Source organism: the organism of the source record quoted next, unplaced genomic scaffold (assembly GCF_019419815.1).
Source record: "Pyrus x bretschneideri cultivar Hongxiangsu unplaced genomic scaffold, Pyrus_bretschneideri_v1 Contig34, whole genome shotgun sequence".
Taxonomy (NCBI): Eukaryota; Viridiplantae; Streptophyta; class Magnoliopsida; order Rosales; family Rosaceae; genus Pyrus; species Pyrus x bretschneideri.
The window spans coordinates 5039719-5049841 of NW_025999657.1; the positions used below are offsets into that span (position 1 = coordinate 5039719).

Sequence of the window (10123 nt, forward strand, 5' to 3'; positions counted from 1 at the left end):
ATTGGCATAGCCAGAATTTAGAGTGTTATATACCAAATTGTTAAGCATCTGTTTTCTTAGAAGTAATCGTTTGATCAACTTACTTTTCCTTATGTGTTTAGGTGAATTATTCAACCAAGAGGAAGGGGCAGTGGCAATGACGGTTATCAAATTACGAATCATTTTCATACAATTCAAGGAAAAGTGAAGTCTTTTAAGCGACAATTTGTTTGTAAATGGAGACGTATTTCATACTTGATAGATAGTTTCATATTTCTTAGGATGGGAGCATTTTTGCTCACCACCATTTAGTGTGTTGTATGCTCACCACCATATTTATCACTGTTTGATGAGTTTGAATTTCGAGATTCGTGTAGTGGATAAGCATAAATCTCAAAATTCAAACTCATCTAATGGTGGTAAATAGGATGGTTAGCATACACCACATAAATGGTGGTGAGCAAAAATGCACTCTTCTTAGGATAGCTCATTGATTTTAAATGTGATTTTTTATGTAATTATTATATTGTAGTAAATGTGCAATCTTTTATATAAATATTACATTTATTAAATAAAAATAAATATCTTTTTATTTTATTAAGTTTTGGAAATTCTTTTATAACGGCCATTGGTCGTGGACATTTTGTAATCCACAACAGCCATAGTGCACGTGGTGTTAGATCCCAGTTTACTATGGGCATAATTCGTGGTTGTATCACATTTGACAACGGGCATAGCTCGTGGAAGAAACTGAGATTTTTTATCACATTCAGATTACTAATGAGCACAATGCCCATGGTGGATTGCAATCTACCACGGGCATTGACTGTGATAGATGAGCTTTTTTCTTCTAATTTGGGTAGTGGGAAAAGAGGTATTGTAGCAAACAACAGACATAGCTCGTGGTAGAAACTAAGTCTTTTTATCGCATCCAGATTACTAACGAGCACAATGCCCATGGTGGATTGCAATCTGCCACGGGCATTGATCGTGATAGATGAGCTTTTCTCTTCTAATTTGGGTAGTGGGAAAAGAGGTATTGTAGCAAATAGTAGTGGCGGTTTGATGGAAGTTCATCGGGAAAGGTTGGTCACCCGAAACCCTAAAACTTACTTAAGCCTACGATGTAATTAAGCCTTTACACAACAAAACTTTTTCAAGTTCGTCGAGCAAAATTTCACTAACTTCCTAGCATTTTTTTCCCTTGGCGCCAAATGTTTGCTCGATGCATAAGTCTTCGTCATACAAAGCCTCTGAAAAAACAAAAACATTGACCATGTTTGCCTAACCAAGGTAAGTGTGTGTGTGTGTGTGTTTTTTTTTTTTTTTTTTTAAACAAATATTATTTTTAATAATTTTACTTATTTAGTGTATTTTTTAAACTAATACTTGTATTTTTTTTCGTCTATTTTCGAACAATTTTGAGATCGAACTGAAAAAGCCAGGTATGTCCGACTACATAACCTTGTTGTGGACTCAATGATTTACATAGTGGATGCACGTGTTCTACAGGTACTACAAGACTTTTGAAGCTCATGATGAAGCTCTAACCCATCCACCCCAGAATTTTGAGCATAGGATGGACAAGTGACATTGGCTCTGCAGTTAATTTTAGAATTTATAATTTCTAGAGATGGACGTCTTACAGAGTGAAGCAGTTGGATATTTACTTAGAGACAATGTGCGACTAACAATAAATTTCTTTTTGAATTTTAATATAAGTGTACAAAAATTTTAGTTTTAATAATTAAATATATTTTTTATATTGTTGTAACATCCCACATCACCCAAGGGAGTGATCCTTAAATGTATATTCTCATCCCTACCTAGCACGAGGCCTTTTGGGAGCTCACTGGCTTCAGGTTCCGTAGGAACTCTGAAGTTAAGAGAGAAGGGGGTTAGAGCAATCCCATAATGGGTCACCCACTGGGAAGTTGCTCGTGAGTTCCCAAAAACAAAACCGTGAGGGAATGGTAAGCCCAAAGCGGACAATATCATACTACGGTGGTGAAGCGGGCCCGAGAAGTGATCCGCCCCAGGGCGGGATGTGACAATTGTGATTTGAGATTATTATAATAAAATTTAATTAATTTAAGCTAAATATAATTAATATTATTTTTAAAAGCTTACACAGTTTTGCCCAATGAAAGAAGTCCTGCACCAAGTATTTTATATATTTTTAAATTTGTTTCCTTAATAAAGCTTAGCTGACAAAAAATACGAGAAAGGATTCTTGCCGGATCCTCTTTGTAAGGATTCTGGGGATTCTCAAATCACATCCGTTCATCGTACATCGTGTAGTCATAAATCATTGTAAATTTTTTATTTAAAATTGAATATAAACAGTGTCCAACAAAAATTGACCGCACAATGCATGATAAACGAATGTGATTGAAGAATCTCCAGGATCCTCACAAAGAGGATCCGGCGAGGATCATCTCTCAAAAAATACAATCTTAAATATATTTTATTATTTTTTTGTAGAAATACAATTTTAGCTGATGAAATTATCTAGTCAAGTATCTCAGATTCATTGAGCAAAGTTAGTCAATGTACTTTTACTTGACGAAAGTTTCATTAAAATATTGGTCGGGAAATGTTATTTGTCCGAAAGTTTATTTTTTTAATCGAACAAAACTTCGTGCAACAAGCTTTGCATGAAGAACTTTACCCGACAAAGTTTTGTTAGGCATACCCTTGAGCGAAGAAACCTTATTTTGCCCGACCAAATTATTTCGTTACGAAGGGGTTTTTTTTTTTTTTTTTGGGGGGGGGGGGGGGGGGGGGTTAAGTGTTAGTACAAATTTCCTTAACTTTTCGTTTTGAAGAGGATTGTGTGACGACGACTACGGCAATGCAGGTGATGGTGATGATGGGCGGTGGCATTAGCGTTGTTGGTGGTGGGGAAATGGTGGAAGCCATGCTGGAAGGTGGTGCAGACAATTAATGGTGGCAAAATTAACATTAATGTCATGGTGGGGGTGGGGTGCGGGTAATGGTTGTGGCAGCAGCGATGTGGTAGAAGGGGTGGTACTAGTAGTGGTTACGTGGTGAGGGAGGCAGCGGCGGTGGCGACAAGGACAACCACTATAAAAACATATGGATAATGCGTACAATAAATTATTTGTGCCCTTTGAGGCCAAAGGTCACCAACATATGTGCCCATAGACCAATAGCAACAGTGCAGCAACTAATATATTATGTGTGCCATCTAAGAGCGTTGCCTTTGACCATTGGGAACCATATGGTCTTTTGTGGTCAAAGAGGTAAGCACAAATAAGAGTCTTTTTGTGCCTCTCTGCTGACACCCGTGTCAGATGCCTTACCCAAGTCATGTTGGCACAATTTTGTTATTGTGCCTAATAGGTTAAATATACATATATAAAAAAATCAAATACACAAAATAAAATCAAATAGTAATACCATCCATAAGAAATTATTAATACAAATAATGAAAACACATTTTTTCTCCCATGAAAAACTCAACTAAACCTAAGAATCTAACAATGTAACAAATACCATTACTCTTTGAGTTCCTCGCAAGCCAAACAACCCTCAACCACCGCAAACAACCTTCAGCCCCTGGCTCCAGCCTTTGAAATGAACATGAGTAAGAAATGTATCAAGCAGTAAAATCAGTGATGCTGATGCACTGCTACTTTGTTATACCAAATTACAGCAGACAAAATATGCAACTAAAATGTGCAGCTAATCTATCATCACTAGCAAACAAGATGTACAAAACATTAATTTCTAAGAAAGATAGCATCTGCTAAAAACCTTGTAGGTTCTGCAAAGCACAAGCTAATAAATAAGTATATTGAAATCCAACCTTGCTTATAATCAAGTAGGTTCTAGCTTTAGTGCTGTCTTTCATGCTTCTACTTGGCAGGGGAACCACACAACATTCAACAATATAACACACAAGATCATCGTAAGTTATCATTTATTAGTTTATAAGTTGGAAGAGAAGTGAAAGACTCTACAACAAACAGTTTATAACCTCAGAATAGCAATGCAAAATTTAAAAACTAGGATTTCATTCAACTTATAGCTGTTTCTTTTCAAACACTATGTAGCAAGTGTCGACACAAACGCCAACCAAAACCAGAAAAAGAAAATGAAATTCTGGAGGGCCAGAGCTCATAGAGGAACTCGTAGCTTGACTACTGCTATCACTGCCAGAGCCTGGCTCAACAACTGACTTCTCATAGAGGAACTCGTAGCTTGACTACTGCTATCACTGCCAGAGCCTGGCTCAACAACTGACTTCTCCTGAATCAAAATAGTTGATGAACATAACACCAATCACATAGTAAATTAAACTCCAAAACATTTCGAACAAGAAATTGAGCCAACAACGGTTCAGATACGCAATGATTAAGGAAACCAAAGACATGCAACATAATTTAAGGAAGTTTTAACTAAAAAGAACCAGAAGCTTATCAAATTACTAATAGTGGAAATGCTGCATAATTTACCAGATTATCAAATTTAGAGTCCCATACAGCAAAAATCAAGATAATAAATTACTTTAATTGCCCCAATCCTAATATTTCATATAAATGTGGAAATCATGGAAATTCTATAATCCTAAAATTCCAATGTTCTCCATCAGAATAACTTTGAGCTTCGCACAGCTGAAACACAGCAAGGATAAATTGGGAAACATGCAAGTTATTCAGCTGTGTTATCAAATTAGAATCCTTCATAATGTGTTGTTGGAAGGCTTTTAGGTTTACCCCAGACCCATCTGGAGGCCACATGCTGGCCACTACAGTGCCACGCCCAGCCAACGCGCCGTGAGTACAGCTTGCATTCGCCTTTTCCGACAAGGCCAAGAGTGGCAGATTTCTGGGGAAACCTTCCAGAGCTCGATTGGAGCTCATTTGTCCGAGTCGATTTGTGCTAAACCTTCACCAAAATATGCATGGAGTACATGAGTACGATCCTAAACAACGAATGGAGACAATACATGAATAAAAGCCTAAACAACGATTCGAAACCATTTAAGGTGTTTTCGAAGCTAACCTTTGTTAGCTGGAATCGACGATATTTATCGTCGGGCAGTCGAGCCGCGATGGTGCTTGTAGGTTCGTTGGCTTCCCGTTCGATTTTCTGGGAACTAAAGGTAAGGTTAAGCTCTGCATGTTGAGGTAAGTTTTCTTGATTTTTCTCTAGACTTGATAAGAGCGGCGAGAGAGTGAGTTGCAGAGGCGAGGGATAGAGATGAAAGACAGGGAGAGTTGCGTGTGGGGAGTCGGGAGTGGGGATGACAGAAAGAGAGCGAGGGGAAAATGAGGGGGCTTGCACGGGGAAGAGGGACTCACACATGGATGGGTCCCACGGCACACCACTCAAACAGAAACAATATTAAAATAATTCTAATGGCAGACAGATATTTCAAACTAGCTATGAATTATGCGGTATGAACCAAAAACAGCAATCCGACGGAAACAAAATTATAAACCCAAAAAAAAAATAAAAATAAAAAATAAATGCTGGGAGTATGTATATCATGATCAATTAGAACGAAAATATTCTTATATTATTACTAGTTTATTTTGAGATTAAAAAGCAATCTGTAAGGAGATTAGAATCTGAAAAGCAACTGAAAAAGATAAGAACCTAACAAGCATTCATTGCAGATGGAAATGATTCATCGTAAATCTAAAATGTGTCACTTAGTACTACGGTTTAATGGTGTTCCTCTTCATTTGTAAGTGAGAGGTCTTAAGTTCGATTCTTGTCAAATGCAAATTTGAACCATATTATTGTTAGCCTATTTTGAAACTAAAACATTGAACATTAATAAATAGCTCTATACCATTATTTAACACAATTTTATAAATTTAATTTATAATCTAATTTTTTATGTGTGCTGGATGTAAAGACAAACGAAAAAAACACATACTGTGATGCTAACAAACAAATTTTATAGACACAAAAAGTTTTTGATGTCTAGCTTCAGTAAAAAAAAAATTGTCAGTTGAACCCACTTGGCATGGTTCCCGTGCCCATTACTATTTTGTGTCATCTTTTTTTTTTAACATTGGGCATCATCTATGGTGCCATCTATGGAATGGGAACTGTTTGGGTCTTTTGGTAGTCCAATAGACACAAAATTCTCAATTGTGTCCTTAGTTTACCCAAAGCCCATTTTTCGTGTAGTGAACAATCGTTGTGGTCGTGGTCGTGGTAGTGATAATGGCAACGGCGATGATTGTAATTAAATACATGCTTTTGCTAGTGAAACTAGAATTGATCTAACTATTTAAAGTTGGAATTGTTACCTCTAAATAGGCCTGGCAAAAGGATTGTGTCTGTCGTATTTGTGTCGTTTTCATGTAACACCTATTATCTTAACGAGTCGTGTCGTGTCACACTCGTTATCTCAATGGGTCTTTAACATGTCGGGTTACTTTACCCAACGAGTAAAATGATCCGACCCGTTATGACCCGTTAAGAAAAGTTTTTTTTTTTCCTTAAATTTGCACATACCACACATTGCCACATAAATATTACTTCAAAACATTAAAACACATTTTTCGTTTAAGTACACATTTATCGTTTAAGTACCACATCTACACTAAAAAATAAGAGCCTAATAGAAAAAATATCCATACACTACTAGTCTACTACAAAATATTAGGGTAAATTAAACAAAACTACCTCAACTATAGGTCGAATGACACTATCATACCTCATCTTTTAAAAATGACAATGTAATACCTCATCTTATGAATTTGATCCAATGTCAGACATTAGTCAATTTTTCTATTAATTTCTCTGTTAAGTGCTGACGTGGCTAGAGACGAAGCCCACTCACTAATCCAACTGGATTAAAAAATAATTAAATATATTTTTAATAATTAAATATTAAAAAATTAAAAATAAAATTATTGTTTATATAAAATTGTGGGATCCACCCTCTCTCTCTCCTCTATCTCGCCTCTCTCTCTTCTCTCTTTGGGCACCTGCATCCCCAAAACCCAGAAACCCTTCCCACCCGTCCCCCCCAACCTTCCTCCACCACCCTCTCTCTATTTTCTCTCTCTTTCACCTCTCTCCCTTTTCTCTCTCTCTCTCTCTAGGCAACCTGTATCCCCAAAATCCCAAAACCCAGAATCCCATTACAAATCTCAAAATCCAAAATCCCATTAAACCTCCCAAATCTCACAAAGCCCCAATTGGTATCCCTTTCCGCGTCCCTCTCCGCCATTGTTGCCGCCTTATTGGCCTTGCCGCCATCGTCCTTAGTGGAGGAGTTCGAGAAGACAACCTTGTTCGACTTCAACCTCACCCTTCCTATCCAGATGGTGTAGGGATTAGAGAGAGAGAAAGGAAGTGTCTCTGATTTGGGGCTAAGGATTAGAGAGAGAGAAGGAGTGGCTCTGATTTGGGGGTAGGCTTAAGTGAGGAGAAGGGGGTGGGCTCTCTTGATCTAATTTTAAGTGATTGAAAATTGGGTTAGTCATTTTTCATGGTTCGAATTGAAATGCAGCTAAATCTATCTCCCTTCGGTAGCGTTTTGGTGAATCCTTTTATGTTCAATAGCGATTTGAGCGAGGGCACCGAGAGATCTGGAGTTTCATTCTTGATCCTCTTTTTGATGTTCCAAGGTGGTGCGATGGATTTGTCAAAGGTCGGCAAGAAGATTCTGAGCTCTATTAGGTGTGCCAGGTCGCTCGACCTTCTTCCTTCTGCTTCTGATCACCTGAGGTGATTGAAATTTCAGTTTTTGCACATAATGCAGTTTGTAAGCCCTCAAATTTGATGCATTTGGTGTTTAGTTTGAGATTTGTAATGGGATTTTGGGTTTTGGGATTTTGGGGATGCAGGTTGCCCAATGAGAGGCGAGAAAAAGAGAGAGATGAGAGAGAGAGGGTGGTAGAGGAAGGTTGAGGAGGGGACGAGTGGGATGGGTTTCTAGGTTTCTGGGTTTTGGGGATGCAGGTGCCTAGAGAGAGAAGAGAGAGAGATGAGAGACATAAAGGGTGAATCCCACAATTTTATATAAAAAAATAATTTTATTTTTAATTTTTAAATATTTAATTATTAAAAATATATTTAATTATTTTTAGGTCCAGGTGGATTAGTGAGTGAGCCTCATCTCTAGCCACGTCAGCACTTAACAAAGAAATTAACTGAAAAACTGACGGAGGTCTGACATTGGAACAAATTCATAAGATGAGGTATGACATTGTCATTTTTAAAAGATAAGGTATGATAGTGTCGTTCAGCCCATAGTTGAGGTAGTTTTGTGTAATTTACCCAAAATATTAAATGTGCAAGGATATGCAAAACGAAACAGTTTTTGTTTTCAAGGTTGTGATGCCTTTCTCAAAAGTTTAAACCTTGCCAATGGAACTCAAAGCTTGCATGTTATTCCTTTTACAAAATCCTCAATTTTCATCGATCATCATGAGGAAATTGTATTGGAACTTTGGCTTGATTTATTGCCTTCAAGAGTTATGTTGATGATGTTTTCAGTAAGGTTTTCCACGTCAGAACTCTCTTCTGCATAAACTAATTATAGAAAAACCAAACATTAAAAACCATTCAAATTATGAGAAGTTTACCAAAATAATTATGAAAAGAAATAAAACAATAGTACTATACCATATAAAAATATATTACCTCCTTTTTCCAAATAGCCAATCTTGTGTGCACAACAAAGCTTGAACTGTTTATAGTAAATTAATATCAGGATATATATATATATATATATATATATATATATATGTGCAAACAAAGCCCTAATTCCATCATATTAAAAAACAAAAAAACTAAAAGGAAGATTATGCTTGATGATGGCCTCTACCAATAAGCCATGGAATACCACATGATCAAAGTTTTGGGAACAGAATTCAGACTTCAACAATAATCCACCAGTCAGTCCAAGGCATGTTTTCACATATTTATTCATATTACCCGTCCCATGATGACAATCATATAATATCAGTTTCTTACAATCTTTACATTGAGCACAACTTTTACCATCTTTAAAAATAGTAGTCAATTTGTTGAGTTTTCCAAACAGGAGACCTGAGTGTTCGATTACCTAATTTGTTCACTCTAGCCTTTTTCTTTAACGGACTTGTATTTGTATGTTTTGTATTTTCACTTCCATGATCATGTTGTATTCCCATTGTAACTTCCACTAACCCTCCATCACTAAGGATCGTAAAATCTTGCTTTACAACATCCATTGCTTCAAGAAAGAAAAACAAAGCTGTAAAATCTTGCTCATACCAATTTCATACCATGTCCATTTCAAATTCACATATCCATTTCAATTTCAATTTCACATATCCATATCCATTCAAATTCACATATCCATTTCAATTTGAATTTGAATTTCACAAATCCATTTCAATTTCACATATCCAATTCAATTTCACCTATCCATATCCATTTCAAATTCACATATCCAATTCAATTTCAAAATCCAATTCATATATCCACAAATCACAATCCAATTCAAATTTATTTTCAAATTCACAATTCAATTAAAAATACCTTGCACTTGCAGGTTGGAATCTTGCTGAATTGCTTTGCTTATTCCAAATCTCCAAATCTGGAAAACAAATATAGACCCTATCACGCCCTGCCCCGATTTATTCGCTTTATTTCGGGAAATAATAATATTAGTGAAAGGCCCAAACTAAACTCCTGTTTAGTTTGCTACTATTTCTTTTATCTTACTTCTAAATCTCCAACTGATTTAATTCCTATAAGATTAACCATGTTTTTAATTACCATAACTATCAATTAAGTTATCAACTTAATTCCCCAAATTCTTCTATGAAGCAACCTCTAATTCAAAGATTAATTCTCGAATATTTAATCTTACTAGTATTATGGCTGCATCTAATGTCTCGTTAGATTACCTACGTACCCTAAATAGGGATCAAGCCATTTGTAGTTCACAAATTCCAATTCAATTAAACTTTGATATTTCTACACATAACTAACAATCACCCTCTAGCTTCAAACAAGTGTATTACATTAAATGCTTAATAAATTTAATTCCAAAACAACAAAATTAGTGTAAAAATACGGCGTCGGCTCCCTAGCCACGCACCACTGTCGATGGTGGTCGGCCATACTGATTCGCCAAAAAATATCAACTATCTCAAAA

The 10123-nt window shown here is 36.3% G+C and overlaps 1 long non-coding RNA gene across 1 annotated transcript; it reads right to left on the reverse strand.

The window, feature by feature from the left end:
- Window positions 1-3441: 3441 nt before the first annotated feature.
- On the reverse strand, window positions 3442-5473 carry LOC125480605. The gene is made up of 3 exons (XR_007260947.1): window positions 5011-5473; window positions 3812-4930; window positions 3442-3572 (listed from the first exon to the last, which is right to left on the reverse strand). It is a non-coding gene; the product is annotated as an uncharacterized LOC125480605 (long non-coding RNA).
- Between the last annotated feature and the right edge of the window lie 4650 nt (window positions 5474-10123).